The sequence below is a fragment of the Argentina silus genome, assembly GCF_951799395.1.
Source record: "Argentina silus genome assembly, chromosome: 15".
Lineage (NCBI taxonomy): Eukaryota > Metazoa > Chordata > Actinopteri > Argentiniformes > Argentinidae > Argentina > Argentina silus.
The window spans coordinates 13,050,177-13,062,647 of NC_139669.1; positions in this window are offsets into that span (position 1 = coordinate 13,050,177).

Sequence of the window (12,471 nt, forward strand, 5' to 3'; positions counted from 1 at the left end):
TGATACTAAGACGTTGAAGTCATTCATACCATTGTCTTCCACAAGTGAAGCAAAGCTGTATGAGTAGAGCTTGAGTTAGCACTTAGCATCATCAATGAGCAGGCTTTCCGTCCATCTGGCCCATCAAGGCTAGTTAGCATCACCGCGCGGGGTTTCTGTGCGGTCAGCACGACCCGTTCTCTTACCTCCCCACGTCTGCTTCAATAAGCACATCTCCTCACAGCCGCCTTCCAACCTGGACTGACGGCTGTCCGATAGGCTGAAGCATACTGTAGAGCCAGTACCGCCCTGTGTCACTTCCTGTCCTCACCGTGTCACTTCCCCTCTGAGCTGTCCCAGGCGGCTCCTCGCTGTCTGACGCAGCGTGACCGGCCCTGGGAGGCAGAAATTACAGCAGCTTACCTCATATTTACCTCACTTCCCGTGGAGGGGGGGGGGGGGGGGGGGCGTTGGGGGGGGGTGCTGCCCACTTCCCACTGAATGACCCTGAGGTCTAAATGGGACCCACCCAGGGGAGAGAAAAAACCTGGTGTTTTGACAACATAGGATATATGGTAATTACACTGGGTTGCTGTTTTGCACACAAATCTATAGGTCTTAAAGGTCCAGCATGTAGTTTTGTGTGTTACTGCCCCCACTGGCCACACTGCCAATTTAAAAAAAAACTTGCATATACTACGTTTTTTAATAGCACCAAACGTGCATATCCTTGTAAACAAACCAAACGTGAAATAGTGTCCTACCCAAAACCAGATTTTAGAAAACATTTTGTTTGGACTAGAACAGAGTTACTGAACTTTCTTCACCATGTGATCTCATTCCTTCATGGCGACGGATTTATCATGGCCATTTAGCACTATTTAAAAGCTCAAATCAGTATTTAGTTGTCTTGCGATGGATTTATTGCAAATAGTAAATAGTTCCCTTGTATCAGGCTCTCTTCCAAAAGCATTGAAAACTGCTGTGATCAAACTGCTACTAAAAAAGAGCAGCTTAGATTCCTCTGTAATTAACAACTACAGGCCTAACCTGCCATTCATAGGTAAAATAATTGAGAAAACGGTCTATAAACGGTCTATAAACAGCTTAATGAATTCCTGACATCATGTAGCCTTTTCGATCACTTTCAATCTGGATTTAGGCCTAATCACAGCACTGAGACAGCTCTTATTAAGGTTTTAAATGACATTAGCCTTAACACTGATGCGGGAAAAGTGTCAGACCTCGTGCTATTAGACCTTAGTGCTGCATTTGACACTGTTGACCATGATATACTCTTAGACAGACTAGAAAACTGGGCTTATCTGACACAGTCTTATAATGGTTCAGGTCCTATCTACAGGAGAGGGACTACTTTGTCTCAGTTGGTAATTATGTTTCTGACCGCACAAGCATGAAGTGTGGAGTTCCCAAGGTGAGAATTCGGGGTTATATGTCCAAGCATGATCTTGAGAAACGTATCCACGCTTTTCTATCTAGCAGGTTAGACTACTGCAATGGCCTTTTTTCTGGGCTCTCCAAACAGGCACTTAGACAATTACAACTTATAAAAAATGCTGCCGCAAAAGTCTTGACTAAAACTAGGAGGTTTGATCACATTACCCCCATTCTTATATCATTACACTTGCTCCCTGTATCTCACAGAATAGACTTTAAAATCATGCTCCTTGTCTGCAAATCACTTAATGGTTTAGGGCCAAAATACATCTTTGACATGTTAGTGCCTTATGTACCTGCTAGATCTCTAAGGTCATCTGAGGCTGGCCTTTTAACTGTTCCAAGGGTTAGGACCAAAAGATGAGAAGCAGCATTTACCCACTATGCAACAACAAATTGGAACAAACTATCACATGATACTAGGTCAGCTCCATCTTTAGCAATTTTCAAGAATTGATGACTGTTATGTTCTGTTCGGCTTTTAATTGACTGTATTTTAAATGCTGACAGTTTAGGCTTGGCTTTTAACTGATTGTTTTATTGACATGTGAAGGTTTTTTATTTAATTTTATGCTTTTGACTTGTAAAGTTCTGCACTGCACTTTTATTTCTTTATTACTCTTTTTTGCTTATTAATGTTTTTTTAAAATTTGATTTTACTTGTTTATTTTACTTGAACTTGTTATTATATTACACTTATTTTTTTCTTTGTTAATGCATCTATCTTTTCTGTAAAGCACATTGCATTCAGTTGTATGAATATGTGCTATACAAATAAATTTGCCTTGCCTTGCCTTGCCTAAAATCGACATACTAGACCTTTAATTGAGTAAAAGAAAAACAAAGAAACCGACAGAACCATAAACACTAATTACAAATATTGTATTTAGTCTCATTCTAAACAGGCTGTCACTGGCAGTGCAGAGAGTGGGCATGAGCACAGAGATTGATGAAATACAATTTATGTCTGATATGAAATACCTAAACCTGTCAGGTGTATTCTTTGAAACCACGGATCGACAATTATCTTGACAAAATATTGGCTTAGCATTGCATTCTGGGCAAATGTGTATTCATTGTCAGCTGTCAATCAACCTACCCTTGGAATTCACTCGCACAATAAAAAAAGGGATGCTGTAGAGTTGCTGGCAGAAGAAGATTAGATCAATCAAACTCTCTGTGTTTGCAGAGTTACCCTTGTGTCACATCCAAACAGAACAATTTAGAAATGCTACATTAGTTTGATGTGGCCGATTTTTCAAGCGTATAGTCCATTGCAAAAGTAAACAATAGATTGACAGCTAAGCCTTTATCTCTATCTCTGCTGGGTGATGATTACCAGTCCCAGTTATTCCACCTGATTATTAACTCTGTGACAACCCCTGTTCAAACCAAACTGATAAATGGGCATTTCAGTGCTTGCGAAACTCCTCTATTTCTGATATGTTTCCACAACAAGCCTCTATACTGTCCTCAAGGGGGCCAATGTGCTGTTCACTTACCGGCAGCTGGCCAAGTTTGATGTGCATCAGGGGAGGCTGGTGGAGAGAGAAGTCGGAGGACAGGCTCATTGTAATGCATGGAATTTAATGAGGAATGAGCCTACATTGGTGTACATATTTGAGTGGGGTTAAGGTGGTTAATGTTGCCTAAGTGATAATAAGTCAATAGGCAGATATAGGCTATTGTGTAAAGATGGGTAGACAGGAGATGGGAGAGAGAGAGAGAGAACGAGAGAGAGAGTGAGTGAGTGAGTAGAAAGCTTGAGCTAGTGAGTGCGTGAAAGAGAAAGCATGTCCGTCTCCTGCTGTTCCCAGGCCCAGACATGCTGTCTTACTAGCGGGCTGACAGCGGGGTGGGGCCGGTAGGTCAGTCCGTGTTCCTCCACAGAGACCAGGAGAGGTCCCTCTGTGCTGTACAATAACAGCTTTAGTCTCTGGGGTAGAGAGAGAGAGATAGACATAGAAAGAGAGAGAGAAAGAGTGTGTGTGTGTGTGTGTGAGAGAGAGAGGTGGAGAGAGAGCATTTTACAGCAACAGCTCTCTCGTTCACTGTGTACAGACACACACACACACACACACACACACACACACACACACACACACACACACACACACACACACACACACACACACACACACACACACACACACACACACACACACACACACACACATACACACACAGCTCAAGCGTAGGTGCTGAACCCCCACTGGGACTTCAGTTGGATCTCAAGCTTGACCTGAGCATCCAGGGGAGTAAGAGCTTCTCCCCCGGCGCCTCATTACACACAATCAGATGGAAAAGAGCACCTATTAGAGAATAACGAGAGCTAGATTGTGATTGGCTGAATGTTTCTGTTGTAACCGTTTGCTGCCAATCTTGAACCATAGAAATTTCATTAAAAAAGAAGACACACAAGGAAAAAGATACACAAATTGGATATTTAAATGTATTCATTTTGTTGTTGAATGATAGTGATTGCATGCAGAGAAATCAACTCAATATGAACAAAACAACCATCTGCATTGATGTGTTACATAAGTGGCAAACAAATCTGATATAGACAGATGCAGGGTCATAATCACATAAATACCCGTACTGTAGCACCATACGTGTTGAAATATGTCTTTCAACCTGTCCAAAAAGACTAGTTTGTTTCTAACTAGTACTGAGCACAACCTGAAAAAGATTAGGCTAATCTCTAAAACAAAGATGAATCCAGATCGTATTCATTGAGATGTCTAATAACCGTTGTATGGTTGTTTTATGACACAGGAAAGGTTTCTCAGGCTCTCCGAATACCATCATTCCTAAATGGAATGCTGTCTGGAGCAATATCCTGTCTTTCTTGACCATTGGGTATTATTTTAGACCTGAATTAGTCACTACCAAACATTAGCTATGCACACAAAACAAATCTGGATTAAAAAAGCTATGATTTCATAAACCTGGCCTTATTTTGTATAAACATATCTATTCGTGCCCACTGTCACATCAATTATGTGTGCTATGTTCTAATGTTCCATTGGATTAACAGGGTGGTGTGTTGGCAAACTATTTGAAGGTCAGAAAGTTTATTTTACACATGATTCATTCCGGCAGGTAAATGACTGTACACTTTGTAGACAATTTAAAGAAGGTCTTTTCCAGGTCAATAAATCCTCTAAGGTGATTTCAAGAGGATGTGAAATGAAGGCACTGTACTGAAGTCCCCCAGCATGTACAGAACAGATTGTTGACGATTCCCCTTGATGATTCTGTCTTGCAGCTGATTCAATTCATGCTATCTGAATGCTGTATATTGCACCATAGACTGTTGAGCCTTGATAGTGTGATGAAGGATTATTGTATGATTCAAATTAAGAGTAACCCTCTAGTTACAATTTAATTTTGCCTTCCATATTGTTTTTGCATGTTTATTTATTTAACAGTCTCTGTGAGTTGACTAATCAGGATTGTTGGATGAATTCTGCTTGAGGGGGGCTTCATGGTACAGATCGATGGGGTATTTTTCTGTTTCTGGCTCTATGTCCTCCTGCCCACGCGGTGATGATGATAGGCTGGAATGTTGCCTGAGGCCAATCAATACCCTGACCTCTTGCTATTACCAAACAAATGGGAGGGTAGTTGAGGGCAAGTATCCTTTTTGTGCTCATGTTATAGTAGATGTGTCCATTGTTAATCAAATTGTTTAATTAGGCAAAATGCAACTCTGTTCACGAACATGAGAGAATACCATTATAACCAATACCACAAATGAGAGAATACAATTATAACCACATACACGGGATATTTTAGAATTAAATGTTTTTTGAAGGTTATCCTATTGTTAGGCCCAAATATTGAACCTGTGTACTGTATGTGTTTGCTAGTAGTCTGTTACTGTTCTTGCTCACACAGAAAATATACAACCTATGGTTTTCATTGAACCTCACTGAACCCATTGTTGTATAAAGGCATTACTTTCAGGGTCTCGTATCATTGCTAATTCAATAGAAGCAGGGTTCGGGAATTTATTTGGCAGTTTAACTGAAATGTATGCTGGAAGCTCAGGGTTTTAGTGTGAGTCAATCACACAGCTGAATGCCAGTAATATTTCACACATAGCTTATTCCAAAGAAATAGGAACGGAATTGGGAATACTTACTACATTGTTAGACTCCAAGGTACTTTGGTCATAGTTCGGGCACCAGGATGTAAGCCACCACACACAATGAACAAAAAGGAAAGCAAACCCACACAATGGACCGCGTGGACATTTGTGGACAGGGAGTTGTGGCCACAACTCTGCCCTATACAATGTCACAAACACTTGGCTTGGGACTGTAGCTCTTTAGCACCAGGACTGATTTTTTTGTCCAAACAAGGTGAAAGCTACATCCTTCAGGTCAGGGGAGGCTGGCGGAAGCAGAAATTGAAGAGAGGAGGATGGGCTCATTGTCATGCATGGAATGGGATGAGGAATGGTATCGGTATCAAATACGTGTGTATTACAATGAGCCCGTCCTCCGATTTCTACCTCCATGAGCCTCCCCTAGTCCACATGGGGTCTGAATTAACCTCCTGGGTCAAAACTGATACAGTACATGTTGACCTTTATCAAAACACCAGCCGAACTCAAATATAAAATCAGAGTGTCATATTTATGTTTCCATCTTTCCACCATACATCTGGATGACACCGTTGGGAATGGTTGACGTCGAGCTGCATCGACACTCTGACATTGATTATTGTACACCTCCCGGCAGTATAGACTTGTGTAAAGGTCATGGATTACAGTACTGTAGCTATCTTAGCACATATGTACTGTACAGTACGGCCTGCTGTGATAACAGTTAGCCTGGAGGTCATGGACATGCTACCAGGGGTAGCTCATTAGCATGGGGATGGGGAGGTGTACTCGGAGTGTGTGTGTGTACCCTCAGCTTGGCACTGTAGGGGGTATCATATATTGTCCATGCGGGAGACCTTGGTCGGTCACACATCACACATACACCTCACTGGAGGGAGAATGAGGGCATGCAGAAAAGGTTTACTGCCATATTGGAGAACACGATACAGGCAATCTGACATGGCAGTGCCAAGTGGCAGTTCAGTCTATCCATCACACCAGCAGGTACATTTATGTAAGATGTATGTTTGTGTTTTGGCTGTTCTGTCTGTTGCAAGAGCAGCCTGTGATGTTTGGGTGAAATACTGAATTACACACATGCGCACACACACACACACACACACACACACACACACACACACACACACACACACACACACACACACACACACACACACACACACACACACACACACACACACACACACACACACACACACCTCAGAGGAGGTTCTATCTTCTTAAAGAGCTTGCTGTGATGTATGTGTATGTGGTGTAACAGGAATGGGTTCTGGTAAAGGCACAGTGAGGGATGACACACACCAAGAGAGATGAACGTGTTGAGCTAGAGAAGAGGCTTCTTACAATGCAGCCTACAGCCTATGACCCCAGCCACACCAAACAATGCTATCCATTAATTATGGATTGAGCCAATGGTTTCTCTATGGGAGTCATTTGTTGACAGACAACGGAGGGTCTGTCCGTGCCCATTTCATATGTTTTGGGCAGTTGTTTTTATGTAAGAAAAGTTGACTTTCCACAGTCTGTGCGTCCGTTTAGAAACGAGGTTTCGTATTGATTTGTTAGGTTGCGTTATTAAGTTGCTAGGGTGTTTCAAAGGTTACGGACCAATTACACAAATCAAATCAGATAGTGATTTCACATGTATACGTTTTCATCCATTTTCTGATAGTTTGATGTGGCTGGGGCCTCAAGGTGGGAACTCCAGCCACAGAATAACTTTGTGACTCCAGCCAGACCCTTCGAACCCTCTACTCCCCCCCCTGGCTAGTGCTGCTGTAACATCGGACAGCACGTCACGTATAGTAAGTTAAACAATGAGTATACGAACTGCATGATGAATGGTCTCTTTGAAACATTAATTGCGACCATATGCCAACCCATCTAAACGAGTACTAAATATAGCTATAGCACTAGAGTAATGAATTGCTTACCCTTTAGAATGTACATTAACCCATGTTTACCCTCTAGGATTTATGTGTTGATCCTGGTCTGTTCCCTGGAGTCTGTGTGAACCAGAGAATTTTGAGTTCGCCTGCACATGCATATATACTTAGACACACTTAGACACTCAAAAACATCCCAACAACCCCTGTGCCCCTCTGCTTTCAAACACACAGACACAGACACACAGACACACAGACATACGCACAAACACACACCCACACACACACACACACACACACTCTCTCTCTCTCTCTCTCTCTCTCTCAGAAAGCCAGACAAGGCCCACTCATCCGTCCTTCTTCTTTAGCAGGCAAATGAAGAGCCAGTCACTCTGTCTGTCCCCTGCAGCCACAGCTGTCCTACTATGAGCTGAGGACTTTTGCCTTTGGCCCCCTGGGGACCCCTCGCTGTGTTGTGGCAGGAATAACCTAAGGTGCCTTCTCTCCATATGCTCACCGTCAGCATGAGTCGCAGAGCGGCTGCAGCACTCATTTGTACCCATCGAGGCTGACGAGGAGAGCAGAGGCAGACATAATCCATCTTTTCTAAAGAAGAGGATTGAGGCAGATGAGAGGACACAGCTAAGAGAGTAATGTCCAGAATTCTAAAGGGCCTCATTCATTATCTCCATTCACGGGAGAAGTGGTGGGAGAATCGCTCCCTATCTCCCATCTTTGTTAACCCAGATGTTAAATCTGCATTTCGTGTGATGATGCAGAGTAATATAATAATTCCACACATGAATAATAACAGGAGAATGCGACAGGAATGATTCGGCCAAGAAAGTTGAACTGGTGAGGATATTGCATGATTTAATTAAAAACGTTGCTGGGGCTCCGGAACCTGAGTCCATCTGGCATTTAGAGCCTGAAGGATTGATTACCTTTCAGTGAAATTAATGGGATCAACTTGAGGAACCAGAGGTTACGAATGTAACCCAGGTTCTCTGAAGGAGATGAGGAAGACATTCGTAACCTCTAGCTCTCTTTCAGTCGACTTGGTTCGAACCCTCTCTTTATGGAACCCTGCAAAACACCCTGATTGCCTGGTCCGAACTACAAATCTGTACGGATACAAGGATGGACCCCGTCTACATCATACACACATTCTCCAAACCAGTATTTAGGACAGGTTGCGCCACACCAACCCGAGGGTAGAGTACGCCCAGACGCCCAAGGAGGGCTGCAATCCCCAGTAATTGTAAGCCTCAACAATGGCCCTCGCAATCCATTGGGAGAGGTGCTGTGTCGACACACACACACACACACACACACACACACACACACACACACACACACACACACACACACACACACACTCTCCGTTCCAAAGAGTCTCGTAGGGCTCTGCACCTGTTGGCGCTTTCCTGCTCCTCTTCCTGAGGCTGAAAGAGAATTCAATTGTTGAGCTTGTCGGCGTGTATGCGTGTGCCCATATCTGTGCACATTGTGTGTGTGTGTGTGTGTTTGTATGTGTGTGTGTGTGTGTGTGTGTGTGTGTGTCAGTGCGCCCTCCAGTGTCCAGCGTACAACGACAGTGTCAGGGTCTCCCGGGGCTGCTGCTCCCCATGTGAGGAGCCCACATGCAGCGACATTGATCTGGAACGGGCTCCAGATGCCTCGCTGCTGCGTGGGAAAAGGTCCTCGTTAATGTGGGCTATTCTGGTCAGTTTTGTCCCCATAAGCCACCTCTTCCCACACGCACACGCACACACGCACACAAACACACACACACACGCACACACCACACACACACACACACACACACACACACACACACACACACACACACACACACACACACACACACACACACACACACACACACACACACACACACCTCAGAGGGAAAAGGCCCTGGCTGCATCACAGCCTAGTCCTTCTGCAGGACCCTGATATCCCCATCGCCTTGGGCAAGGCGGTGAATCATACTCCAATGACTTAGCCTCTTCCAAATGCCAGGGCTCATTACCACAAAAAGCCAAGGATGACTCTTTCATGGCCAGATAGTTCCCTGGGTAGTGGGCGTCAGGTATGCATGACTGAGAGGCACCATTTTCAAAAGAGGTGGAAAGGGAGGAAGTTTATAGACCTGCTGCTCTCTCCTGATCCGATACGGCCCCTCATTGTGAGGCACATCTCCTGAATACCTCTGATAATATTATCTCTCTGTTTAATGGCAGTTATCATCATAGGGATGTAGTTGTTTTTTTTTTTTTTTTTTTTATTTCCCGCTATTACAAAAGCACATCAGGGCATTTATGTTGTGTTTTCACTTGGTGGAAATAGCATGAAACAGGCTATGGAGAATTACAGGTCCTTGCAGCAAGTTTTAGTGGAAACACTGCCATCTCCAACTTTAAGTCCACATCCAAACAATTGGTGAGCAAGCGAGGGAGAGAGAAAAAAACATGGTCCTCATGTTGAAAAAAGTGAAAGAAACAGAAACAAGGCGGCCATCAAAGCTCCCCGGAAAATAATTAAAATGTATGCATGACAAAGGGATAAAACAATGGCATGTGAACATGAACATATATTATTGGTCATCTGGCCTTCATCTTGCACCAGTAGTGTCCACAGGCTAATTACTACTTTTGTTTATTTTTCATAATGAATGGGGATTTGGGGGGGGAGGGATTAGAAAGAAAGAAAGACTGCTTATTTGCCATGCAATCAATTCTCAGAATGTAATTTTTTGCACCACCTTGCTCAAGGGCACCTGGATATGATGCCAGTAACCCTCCAGTCACCAGATCACATCCGGCTCCCTCCTGAAGCGGGGATCGAACCAGCAACCTTCCGATTGCTGGCCGGCCTCTCTAACCTCCAGGCTACCTATTATGTTATTGAATGGATAATGAACCTAAATGAAGTTTTAAAAGGCTGTTTCCATTTGTAATAATAGGATCAAAGACAATACAATCAGTGTGCAAACAACTTCTCCTTAAGTTTCACCCTTGAAAATTCCTGAAATTTTGCAACCCTAGTCACCGCCTCCTTTTCTCTTCCTGTTGTCTGAATCATGCACTTGTAGTCATAGAAACAACTTCAACTGTCACCACCAAAACATGGTCATTTGTCCAATTTCCATGGTGCCTCTAGGTTGTTGTGTTCACAAAAATATTGTCTTTGGAACTGAGAGAATTGGGACATAAAAACACACCTCGAAAGCTGGCCAGGAGAATTCCTTTCATAAGAACTTCTGCGTTGATTGATATAAACCTGACTGTCACTGAATTTAGTTTGCAATTACTTGTTCTCTATAGAAAGCAATGTAGGCCCACCAAAAGCTCACAAGGAGACAGTTGTGATGATGGACACACACTGCGCTTTCAATACCATGACTCAGACTTTTTACATCACAACACATTTACAGTCTACTTTGCACTTTGGGAGAAAGCCTATTGCATTAGTCACTGACTAAAGTACTACAGGTGAAGAATGGAACAACCTTAAAGGATACCAAGACTTATACTGTATGGTTTGAGTAGCTTTTCGGGCACGGAAAATGCTTGATCACTTATCATTCACAGGAGAGAATAGTCTGTAGACCTTGTCGAAAAGGACAATAAAAGAATAATTAATTATAATCATACATCATACTATGTTCCAATCATAGTTATTACTATATGCATTAATCATACCACATTATCTTGTCGAACATTTCTATAGGCATCATTAACTTTACCTCGGGCCCGCCCACAAAATCACTGCAAAGAGGCTAGAGATATATAATCCTAAGTGTGGAAAATTACATAACCTTTACAATTGTCATTGATTATACTCAAGTCATTAAAGGTTGCCCAGTGACCTCTGTGGAATGTGATAAGGGATAATGTTTAACGGCCATGCCTCACAGAGTCTAGCTCAGCTCGGGGATTGAGAGGAATGGAAACTTCTGGAAGAGTATTGGTCAACAGCTGCGAACCGCACCAAAAAAGGAGGTTGTTGTGGAGTTCGGAGGAGGTTGCTGCATTGTGCTGACGACCATGCTAAGCTAAGTGGTGGGATATGGAGGAGTGAGTTTACGTAGTCTCTGCTGACTAGGAGGGATGAGCCAGGGAGAGGCAAGCAGAGGGCAGATACCTCGGGTCAAGTCATCCGTCAGATTCCAATAACCTTGAGAGAATGAATTCTTCTAATTCTAGATGTAGAACTACCCACACACTGGACGCTGTGTACCGTATGACCATGCAGCATAACAGCGATACAGAGCACGTACATACTGTACAGTACACAGGCAGGGAGGTAATGATGTAGGAGACTGTCCACAGAGAAATGACACAGAAACCACCCTCCTGAGATCCAAACAATGACAGCCCACACTGCAATTACCTGACAAAATTACCCATCAAAACTCTCTTAACATATACTGAACGGTACTACGCTGTCAAATGAAATCACAATAGCACCAAACCTTTCATAAACGGTATTCTTTACCTAATTACAGTATGGTGACACATACCTACGCACATTCAGAGTCAGAGGACGTTGTTTGAACAGACTCTACAGGAGCTACAGTAACTCAACCTGTCTGTAATAATGAGGCATTACCTGACCACCTCTTGGCCTATAAAACATGTCTGTGTGTGGCCGGTGGAATAATGATTTAGGACTCCCAGACAGCCACATTGTGACGTCATTATCTGAAAATGAATTACAGGTATGAGTAAATTTGTTAAATATACCAGACCTGAACTCTCATTAGTTTGGGAATGCATTTTCATTTAAAAAACATGAGAATTTTTCTAAGGCCTACATGGTGCTGCCGCACCTTGGCTAATGAAGTGTTTTGATCCTTGTGTGTTAGAAACTATTAATGGTTAATTTCCCATGGAGGAAGTTGTCCATTCTGAGTCATTCTACAAAAACATCATAAAAAGAGACATTTCACAGCACATCCTTGTTAAAGTGTTTTGACTATGTTTTCGCTTCTTTGGATCAAATCAGACT